The sequence below is a fragment of the Malaclemys terrapin genome, chromosome 9 (assembly GCF_027887155.1).
Source record: "Malaclemys terrapin pileata isolate rMalTer1 chromosome 9, rMalTer1.hap1, whole genome shotgun sequence".
NCBI classification, from domain to species: domain Eukaryota; kingdom Metazoa; phylum Chordata; order Testudines; family Emydidae; genus Malaclemys; species Malaclemys terrapin.
In genome coordinates, this window is record NC_071513.1 from 34,682,639 (window position 1) to 34,694,356 (window position 11,718).

The window sequence follows — 11,718 nt, forward strand, 5'->3', positions numbered from 1 at the left end:
ATCGATTATCGCGTCCCGATGAGACGTGATAAATCGATCCCCGAGAGATCGATTTCTACCCGTCGATCCGGGCGGGTAGTGAAGACAAGCCCTTTGTCCCCTTTGCATTCATTTGAGTTTCATACCACATTGTACACACTGTATTTCCTCTATCTTTTAAGTTTCCCATTATGAATATTTGCTCTGGAAGTGCCCTCAGTGTGCAGACATGGTATAAAAAGGCAAAATAAAGCAAAGATGCTTCCCCAAAGACCTCACACTAATTAGGTATCAAGGGTACAACCCCCCCAAAACAAACAATCCCTGCCCTCCACACCAAAAACCCCACCACATACAAGCAAGGCAAGCAAATCATGACTGGAGTAGCTTAGCATGTGTAAACTCATAAGGGCAGGTTCTGTTTCTCTCCTTATATACTTGTAAAGTGCCTGGCACATTTTGACTAACATGCACAGATTTGATCACCCATTTATAAGTTATCCCTTTACAAGAACCTATTACTACTAGGACACAACGTGAAAGCATTTTTTAACTCTCTTACCTCAAAAAAGAGCTGAAGCGAGTTTGTTCAGATTTTGGAATTATAGACAACAATCCCACCCAGGACTTACTCCAAGCCAGGATTTCAGGAGACTTTACCTACTGACAATCGGAAGCTCAGGCTATCTTAAATCTACGAGCCATTAGAACTGCAGGGTCTTCTCAGGTTTCAGAGTAGCAGCTGTGTTAGTCTGTATCCGCAAAAAGAACAGGAGTACTTGTGGCACCTTAGAGACTAACAAATTTATTAGAGCATAAGCTTTCGTGGACTACAGCCCACTTCTTCGGATGCATATAGAATGGAACATATATTGAGGAGATATATATACACACATACAGAGAGCATGAACAGGTGGGAGTTGTCTTACCAACTCTGAGAGGCCAATTAAGTAAGAGAAAAAAAACTTTTGAAGTGATAATCAAGCTAGCCCAGTACAGACAGGTTGATAAGAAGTGTGAGAATACTTACAAGGGGAGATAGATTCAATGTTTGTAATGGCTCAGCCATTCCCAGTCCTTATTCAATCCTTTGTTGATTGTGTCTAGTTTGCATATCAATTCCAGTTCAGCAGTCTCTCGTTGGAGTCTGTTTTTCAAGTTTTTCTGTTGTAAGATAGCCACCCGCAGGTCTGTCATTGAATGACCAGACAGGTTAAAGTGTTCTCCCACTGGTTTTTGAGTATTGTGATTCCTGATGTCAGATTTGTGTCCATTAATGCTTTTGCGTAGAGACTGTCCGGTCTGGCCAATGTACATGGCAGAGAGGCATTGCTGGCACATGATGGCATATATCACATTGGTAGATGTGCAGGTGAACGAGCCCCTGATGGTATCGCTGATGTGATTAGGGGTCCTATGATGCCTGAGAAAAGAATGCTTTTTAACAAACAACAACTTTTTTTGGTCTGATCCCCCACCCTGGAATTTGTACGACCTTAACTACAGAGGTCACTACTGATTGCTGCTATATTAAGTGACAACTCTCTTAATATCTGAAGAAGCAGAACACACCGGGTGATTCCTATGCTGTGATATCATTTGGTATTCACTGAGCCTCTTCAATAAAAAACTCAGATGCTAGAGAACCAATTGTTTTAGATGTGCTGAACTTTAGGAAGTTGGTTACAGATTAATTGCAGATATTTGGTCACATATTAAATTACAGACCTAACACAAGTGAGATTTTAGTTTTAAAAGTAGTGCAATGGAGATATGTTCACAGGTCTATGTATGGGGTCTGAGCAAAATTTGTATACCTGTAAAACTAACTAACTGACTAACTAACTAAATCACATAAATCAATCATAGGACTGGAAGGGACCTCAAGAGGTCATCTAGTCCAGTCCCCTGCACTCATGGCAGGTCTAAGTATTATCTCAACCATCCCTGACAGGAGTTTGTCTAACCTGCTCTTAAAAATCTCCAATGATGGAGATTCCACAACCTCCCTAGGCAATTTATTCCAGTGCTTAACCATCCTGACAGGAAGTTTTTCCTAATGTCGAACCTAAACCTACCTTGCAGCAATTTAAGGCCATTGTTTTTTGTCCTTTCCTCAGCGGTAAGAAGAACAATTCCTCTCCCTTTTCCTTGTAACAACCTTTTATGTACTTGAAAATGGTTGTCATGTCCCCTCTCAGTCTTCTCTTTTCTAGACTAAACAAACCCATTTTTTTTTTCCAATTTTCCCTCATAGGCAATGTTTTTTAAACCTTTAATCATTTTTGTTGCTCTTCTCTGGACTTTCTCCAATTAGTTCAAATCTTTCCTGAAATGTGGCACCCGAACTGGACACAATATTCCAGTTGAGGCCTAATAAGCACGGAGTAGAGCAGAAGAATTACTTCTCATGTCTTGCTTACAACACTCCAGCTAATACAACCTAGAATGATGTTCACTTTTTCTGCAGTGTTACACTGACTCATATTTAGATTGTGGTCCACTATGACTCCCAGATTCTTATCCGCAGTACTCCTTCCTAGGCAGTCATTTCCAATTTTGTATGTGTGAAACTGATTGTTACTTCCTAAGTGGAGTAATTTGCATTTGTCTTTATTGAATTTCATCCTATTTACTTCAGACTGTTTCTCCAGTTTGTCCAGATCATTTTGAATTATAATGCTCCAAAGCACATGCAACCCCTCCCAGCTTTTTATCATATGCAAACTTCGTGTGTCCTCTCTATGCCATTATCTAAATCATTGATGAAGATATTGAACTGACCTGGACCCAGAACTGATCCCTGTGGGACCCCACTTGTTATGCCCTTACAGCATGACTGAACCACTGATAACTATTATCTGGGAATGGTTTTTCAGCCATTTATGCATTCCCCTAGTTTGTTTATGAGAAGGTCATGCGAGACGGTATCAAAAGCTTTATTAAAGTCAAGATATACCACGTCTACAGCTTCTCCCCCACATTCACAAGGCTTGTTACCCTGTCAAAGAAAGCTATCAAATTGGTATGACATGATTTGTTCTTGACATATCTATGCTGTTACTTATCTTATTATCTTCTAGAATTTCCAAATTGATTGCTTAATTATTTGCTCCATTACCTTTCCAGGTCCAGAAGTTAAGCTGACTGGTCTGTAATTCCCTGGGTTGTCCTTATTTCCCTTCAGGCACTTTATTTTCCCTTTCCAGTCTCTGGAAAATCTCCCATCTTCCACAACTTTTCAAAGATAATAGATAATGGCTCAGATATCTCCTCAGTCAGCTCTTTGAGTATTCTATGATGCATTTCATCAGGCCCTGGTGATTTGAAGACATCTAACTTGTCTAAGTAATTTTTAACTTGTTCATTTCCTATTTTAGCCTTTGATCCTACCTCATTTTGACTGGCATTTATGATGTTAGACCAATCACCTCCAACCTTCTTAATGAAAACCAAAACAAAGGAAGTCATTAGGCACTTCTGCCATTTCCACATTTTTAGTTATTGTTTCCACCCTTCAATGAGTAACAGTCCTACCCTGTCCTTGGTCTTCCTCTTGCTCCTAGTGTATTTGTAGAATGTTTTCTTGTTACCCTTCATGTCTCTAGCTATTTTGATCTCCTTTTGTGCCTTGGCCTTTCTAATTTTGTCCCTACATGCTTGTGTTATTTGTTTATAGTCATCCTTTGTAATTTGACAAAAAGTGGAAGCTAGGTAGGACTCTTTTTTGATTTTGAGATCATTGAAGATCTCCTGGTTAAACCAGGGTGGTTTCTTGCCATACTTCCTATTGATCCTACACAGTGGGATAGTTTGCTCTTGTGCCCTTAATGTCTCTTTCAAAAACTGCCAACTGTCTTCAATTGATTTTCCCCTTAGACTTGCTTCCCATGGGATCTTACTTACCAACTCCCTGAGTTCGCTAAAGTCTGCCTTCTTGAAATCCATTGCCTTTACTTTGCTGTTCTCCTTATTTCCATTCCTTAGAATCATGAACACTACCATTTCATGATCATTTTCACCTAAGCTGCCTTCCACTTTCAAATTCTCAACCAGTTCCTCTCTATTTATCAACATCATAGAATATCAGGGTTGGAAGGGACCTCAGGAGTTCATCTAGTCCAACCCCCTGCTCAAAGCAGGACCAATTCCCAACTAAATCATCCCAGCCAGGGCTTTTCCAAGCCTGACCGTAAAAACCTCTAAGGAAGGAGATTCCACCACCTCCCTAGGTAACCCATTCCAGTGCTTCACCACCCTCCTAGTGAAAAAGTTTTTCCTAATATCCAACCTAAACCTCCCCCACTGCAACTTGAGACCATTACTCATTGTTCTATCATCAGGTACCATTGAGAACAGTCTAGATCTATCCTCTTTGGAACCCCCTTTCAGGTAGTTGAAAGCAGCTATCAAGTCCTCCCTCATTCTTCTCTTCTGCAGACTAAACAATCCCCGTTCCCTCAGCCTCTCCTCATAAGTCATGTGCTCCAGACCCTTAATCATTTTAGTTGCCCCAAAACTGGACCCAGTACTCCAGACGAGGCCTCACCAATGTTGAATAGAGGGGAATGATCACGTCCCTCGATCTGCTGGCAATGCCCCTACTTATACAGCCCAAAATGCCATTAGCTTTCTTGGCAACAAGGGCACACTGTTGACTCATATCCAGCTTCTCGTCCACTGTAACCCCTAGGTCCTTTTCTACAGAACTGCTTCCTAGCCATTCGGTCCCTAGTCTGTAACAGTGAATGGGATTCTTCCGTCCTAAGTGCAGGACTCTGCACTTGTCCTTGTCGAACCTCATCAGGTTTCTTTTGGCCCAATCCTCTAATTTGTCTAGGTCCCTCTGTATCCTGTCCCTACCCTCCAGCATATCTACCACTCCTCCCAGTTTAGTGTCATCTGCAAACTTGCTGAGAGTGCAGTCCACGCCATCCTCCAGATCATTAATGAAGATATTGAACAAAACCAGCCCCAGGACCGACCCCTGGGGCACTCCTCTTGAAACCAGCTGCCAACTAGACATGGAGCCGTTGATCACTACCCATTGAGCCCGACGATCTAGCCAGCTTTCTATCCACCTTATAGTCCATTCATCCAGCCTATGCTTCTTTAACTTGCTGGCAAGAACACTGTGGGAGACCATATCAAAAGCTTTGCTAAAGTCAAAGAATAACACATCCACTGCTTTCCCCTCATCCACAGAGTCAGTTATCTCCTCATAGAAGGCAATTAGGTTAGTCAGGCATGACTTGCCCTTGGTGAATCCATGCTGACTGTTCCTGATCACTTTCCTCTCCTCTAAGTGCTTCAGAATTGATTCCTTGAGGACCTGCTCCATGATTTTTCCAGGGACTGAGGTGAGGCTGACTGGCCTGTAGTTTCCTGGATCCTCCTTCTTCCCTTTTTTGGAGGTGGGCACTACATTAGCCTTTTTCCAGTCATCCGGGACCTCCCCTGATCGCCATGAGTTTTCAAAGATAATGGCCAATGGCTCTGCAATCACATCCACCAACTCCTTTAGCACCCTCGGATGCAGCACATCTGGCCCCATGGACTTGTGCTCGTCCAGTTTTTCTAAATAGTCCCGAACCACTTCTTTCTCCTCAGAGGGTTGGTCACGTTCTCCCCATACTGTGCTGCCCAATGCAGCAATCTGGGAGCTGACCTTGTTCGTGAAGACATGGGCAAAAAAAATCATTGATTACATTAGCTTTTTCCACATCCTCTGTTACTAGGTTGCCTCCCTCATTCAGTAAGGGGCCCACACTTTCCTTGACTTTCTTCTTGTTGCTAACATACCTGAAGAAACCCTTCTTGCTACTCTTAACATCTCTTGCTAGCTGCAACTCCAAGTGTGATTTGGCCTTCCCGATTTCACTCCTGCATGCCTGAGCAATATTTTTATTCTCCTCCCTGGTCATTTGCCCAATCTTCCACTTCTTGTAAGCTTCTTTTTTGCATTTAAGGTCAGCAAGGATTTCATTGTTAAGCCAAGCTGGTCACCTGCCATATTTACTGTTCTTTCTACACATTGGGATGTTTTTTTCCTGCAACCTCAATAAGGATTCTTTAAAATACAGCCAGCTCTCCTGGACCCCTTTGCCCTTCATGTTATTCTTCCAGGGGATCCTCCCCATCAGTTCCCTGAGGGAGTCAAAGTCTGCTTTTCTGAAGTCCAGGGTCCATATTCCGCTGCTCTCCTTTCTTCCTTGTGTCAGGATACTGAACTCGACCATCTCATGGTCACTGCCTCCCAGGTTCCCATCCATTTTTGCTTCCCCTACTAATTCTTCCCATTTGTGAGCAGCAGGTATAGAAGAGCTCAAATCTAGAACAGTATTTCCCCAATAGCTTTCTCCACCTTCTGAAATAATAATAATTAAAAAAAGTCTCCAATACATTCCAAGAATTTGTTGGATAATCTGTGCCCTGCTGTGTTATTTTTTCCAATAGATGTCTGAGTAGCTGAAGTCCCCCATCACCACCAAGTCCTGTGTTTTGCATGATTTTGTTAGTTGTTTAAAAAAAAAGCCTTGTCTACCTCTTTTTCCTGGTTAGGTGGTCTGTAGTAGACCCCTACCATGACATCATCCTTGTTTTTTACCCCTTTTATCCTTACCCAGAGACTTTCAACAACTCTGTCTCCTATTTCCATCTCAACCTCAGTCCAAGTGAATACATTTTTATTATATAAGGCAACACCTTCTCCCCCTTTCCCCACCTGTCATTCCTGAGTAAGCTGTACCCTTCTATACCAATATTCCTGTCATGTGCATTTTCCCAACAACTCTCTGTAACACTAACTATGTCATAGTTGTGTTTTTTTACTAACATTTCGAGTTCTTCCTGCTTATTCCTCATTCTTCTTGCATTAGTATAGACATCTAATATCCTGATTTGATTCCCCTCAGCTCTGTCTTCTCTCTCCGTTATCCCTGCTGTAACAGTCCATGCTTCCCACAAATTCCGACCCTTCTCCCAGGTCTCCATGTTTTTGACTTACCTGTGGGCTTTGGTCACCTGCCCCCTTCCAACCTAGTTTAAAGCCATCCTCACTAGGTTAGCCAGTCTGAATCCAAATATGCTCTCTCGATAGGTGGCCCCCCATCTCTGCTTAGCAGTCTTTCTTCCTGGAACAGCATCCCGTGGTTAAGCTCTCCTGGAGACACCATCCTTGCAACCACACATTTACCTCCAGGATGCATCTGTCTCTGCCTGGCCCCCTACCCTTGACCAGAAGGATCAAAGAGACCACTACCTGTGCACCCAACTCCTTCATCTTACTACCAGAGCCCTGTAGTCACTTCTGATCTGCCGAGGGTCATACCTCACAGTATAATTAGCGCCCACATGGATGAGGTAGTAGTCAGAGGGTTGGATGATCCTCAACAATCCCTCTGTAATGTCTCACCTAGGGGCCCCTGGCAGGCAGCATACCTTCCGGGATGCCATGTCAGGGCGACAGATGGGTGCCTCTGTCCCCCTCAGAAGAGAGTCACCAACCACCACTACTCTACGTTTCCTCCTAGGAGTGGTGGCTGCAATCCTCTCAGCCTTGGGGGTACATGGCTTCTCCTCCTCAACCTCTGGGGGTGATTCCTCATCGCTTGTTGCGAGGGCAGCATAATGATTTTCCATCACCATGGTGGGTGGGTTGGGAGTGGGGGTGGAGCACTACCTGCTGCCAGAAGTAACCAGCAGCAAGTGTCCTCCCTGTGACAAAGCCATATCCTCCTCCCCCAGTGGTGTGACAGCAATCCTCTGCAGCTGGATAGCTTCCTCAGCCTTGGATGTCGCCATATGAATACTCTCGAGGAATTCCTCATTGGCACAGATGCTCCCCAGCCTAGCCACCTCCTCCTGTAGCTCTCCCACCAGCTTCTTGAGAGATTCCACCAATGGGCACCTTTCACACTTGATGGTCCCCCCAGGCTGGCTTTCTGTGAGTGGAAAATGCAGGCCATAGTCTCTGCAAATCCACACCAGGGTTAGAGGCATCCATGGTTAGGTTCTCTGTCTGGACACAGGCACAGATGGAGGAGACAGGAGCAGCGCTGGCACTGGCAATGTGGCCCTTTCTAACCATAGTGATTATATTACATCTTCTTACCACAACCCCCCTCTCAAATTCCCCTGTTTGCAGTCCCCTGTTCCCTAGCTCACCTTGGTTGCTTAGCCTCTGGCTTTTAAGGCCTTCTCTCCTAGGTCAGCTCCACCCCCTCATTAATCACACAGAGAGAAGGCAATCACAAGGCTGATCAACATGATGCAGGGAACAAAGGCTCAAACGGTTCCCAGAGACACAATCCCAACTGACCTGAAAGAGAGAGAAAAATATAAACAGCCAAACAAACTCACTCACCCCAAGATTAGTACTTGCACCTTGTTCGTTCAGCAGGGGGATCTCCTCCTCCTCCTCCTCTTCTCAAACTCCCCTGTTTGCAGTTCCCCATTCGCTATCTACAATAAACTATAGAAAAATAAGGGAAATTAGAGTAAGTGATAAGCTTATTAGAAATCAAACATTGAGTGAGAAATTGGCAAAAGGAATAGTGGTACGTAGTCTGAGCAAAAAGGAATAGGAGTCTAAATCAATGAGTGGCAAATGACAGAAACAGTATGCTACAAAATAAAGAATTGATTAAAAAGTAAAGATAAAGTTCTAAGGATCATACAGACATATGCTCCACTGGGGCTACTAAGGGACATAAATGGGAAGTTAATGATAGATGAAGCTGATATTACCAAGGGCCTGAATTCTTTACCCTGGTATTCTTAAAAGAACCTGAAGGTCACCTCCTATAGAATAGGAAGGCTTTAACCTGGAGATGGATGTTGAGGTTTTATCCTTATACTTGAACAGATATAACAGTATCACAACTTAACCTATTAAAAGTTGTCATTGTATGAGACCCACATGAATCACCCCTCAGTATTCTTTAAGGAACAGTGAGGAGAAAATCCTTCAGCTTTGAAAAGCTTACCAAGAACCTGGAATGCATCAGAGGACTGGAGTAAGGTTAATGGATAGGGACAGTGCTTTCCATGGAAAATATAACATTCAAACCAACTGCAGACCTGAAAGAGATCTCAGCAGAAAGTATTATTTTGGACAGAGATCTGAACTTAAAACTTGAAGAAATTTGCTCAAAATTGCTAAGATACTGTTTCCAGATGAATAAAAGAAAAATTTGACTAATGGAATTGATTCAGAATAGTGTGTAGTTATTACTTGTATTACAATCGCATAAAGAGGCTTATCCATGAGCAAGGACACATTCCATTAGGTGTTTCACAAACAAGCAGTAAGAGAATCTTTGCCTCAAAACAGCTTGTAGATCCAAAGTGACAAAATATCAAAAGCATGTGTTTATAGAAAGATGCGAAATAAGGGTCAGCAATAAATTGCTCCCCTAGGAATAAATTATCTCATTTAATTTTTTTTTAAAAACACACATGTGCATGCCACAAACATACTTGTCACCTCTTTAGGGCAAGGACGGTCTTACTACACGTTGGTATAGTGCCTAGCACAACAGTGTCCTCTTTTCAATATAGAGACCAACAACTCAGACAAGTAATACCATACTTTATCCGCTAATATAGAAGTATTATAAACTTTTCATTAAATACAGGGTGTTTAAATTAAATACTTGGCCGCACCTAATGGCATATATAGGTAGAGGAAATATCAGTGGTAAATGCTGAATATTATGGAGGACATCATTAATACATCTGGAAAGATAATTATGGATAGTTTATTTGACCATGCATACTTTTTATTGATGCTCTGTGGATGATTTTCATGTGAAATTCCTAAATGAGAATTTTTGTTTCTATTAGAAATTTTCATTTCAAGTGATTAATTTTGTTCTGATTTTCTAAAGGAAAACTGTTCGGTTTCTCCTTTTTCTTTCCCCTTAGCCCTCTGTTTTTTTTGTTTTGTTTTTGTTTTTCTTTTCTTTCTTTTTTTTTTTTTAAGTAGCTTCCTCCTGGTTTTGGTTTCACTGGGAAAAGGTAAAAAACAGAAGATGGCAGAAAACAGAAACCTACTTTTGCAGATTTTACAGGCATTTATTCTCCATATTTTTCTAGCAAGAAAACAACCTTACTTTTTTCAACTGGAAAAGTGAAAAAAAAAAACAATTAAAGTGTAAAAGAAGGGGAAATCCCCAACTCACCCCCCAAATTCCAAGAAAACAAAACCAAACCTTGTGCAGAACTACAATGAAATGTAAAATTAGAATTGAATTGGAAATCTGTTTTGTTTTTAATTGAAAAAAATAAACGCATTAAGGTTGGTCAAAATAACATTTTCCCCACCGAAAAAATAAACACTTTCTGACCAACCACAATTTTGGGGCAGAATTATTTTTTTCTATGGCAAACTATCTCTATTAACCATCTGAAAGAACAATACAGCATATCTAATCTTTTGATTAGTTTGTACATTGATCAAACATGATGTTAAAGAGAACATACACTGTTGAGACTTTTATTCTGTTTCATTGTAATAAAAAACATAACTGTTTCTTTCATTTTGTGCTATAAATGGCAGCTTAAAAACACCGTACATCTGCCTGATAGGCCTCAAGTTGTACTACATAATGAAGTTCAAAACATTAGTTTGCCATATCCAAGGTTTAGTATGAGCACTTTTTAGAATGATACCCGGACAAAGTTTCTACATGTTAATTTTACATATTTTGCATAAATGTTACTGATGTGGTTGGTGTAATGTTTACACTACCATGGCATTTCGTAAAACATGCAACTATATTTTAAACTACTTTTGCTTTACATGCATTATCAGTTTAATGGCCTTTGTAAATATGGCAATTTAAATACATATTGCACTAGACTGTCTTCAGGAGGAGGAAGTTTCTAACTGTACTGAAAAATCATTGGGATGACTCCAGAAAAGAAATCTGTTCAGTGCTAAAACAATTTGATTTTTCTTCAGAGTGAACATTATCTAATGACTTTATAATGCGTGCATTGACTTAACACATCTCTTCAGTTGTTACATATGATGTAACCTTGCTCTTAATTATTATGGTGGCTGAAGCACGTGCTATGCTATGAGAAGCTGATAATGTCATCTTCATTAGAAAGTTTAAAAAAAAAAATCACATCAGAAAAGATCAGAGCATCCCATTGAAGGAGAAATTTAACCCTACTTTCTTCTCCCCTCTCAAAAAAATCCAAAAAACCCACAGGAGTTACAAAGTCGGTCACACTTCAGAACCCTGGATTTTGGTTTGACAGAGAGAGGATTCTGCTATAAAATTTGGATTCAGAGATTTCTCAAAGAACAGGAATGTTTGGATCTACATTTTAGTTCAGGCATGTCCAATTATTAAGCATATAACTTATAGAGCAAGGGGAAAGGGAAAGACAGACTAACTTATTTGAAAAAAAAAAATGAAAAAGTCCATTATCCTCTTGCTCTCTACCCAGTTCCTAGTAGAAGGCTCTACCAGCTTCATGGTCACCTCAACAGATTTGACAAAATCTACTAGGACAACAGCAGCAGTTTCAAAGCTTAGGAGTTTGGAGGATGAGAGGTGTTAGTGCATTCCAGACCATCTACTCTCTGCAAGCTCTGTAATGAATGAGCTTTGAATAATCAGTCTGCAAAGAATGTGCCAGACAGGAGACAGTTTCAGCCCATAAATATATCACATCATGGACAAGTGGCCTAATGAAGAGGGAGGGATTTCAGAGCGTAAGTTG

The 11,718-nt window shown here is 41.3% G+C and overlaps 1 long non-coding RNA gene across 1 annotated transcript; it reads right to left on the reverse strand.

The window, feature by feature from the left end:
• Positions 1-527: 527 nt before the first annotated feature.
• LOC128842813 (uncharacterized) lies at positions 528-9,752 on the reverse strand. The gene is made up of 4 exons (XR_008446124.1): positions 8,345-9,752; positions 6,986-7,112; positions 3,101-3,216; positions 528-1,402 (listed from the first exon to the last, which is right to left on the reverse strand). It is a non-coding gene; the product is annotated as an uncharacterized LOC128842813 (long non-coding RNA).
• Between the last annotated feature and the right edge of the window lie 1,966 nt (positions 9,753-11,718).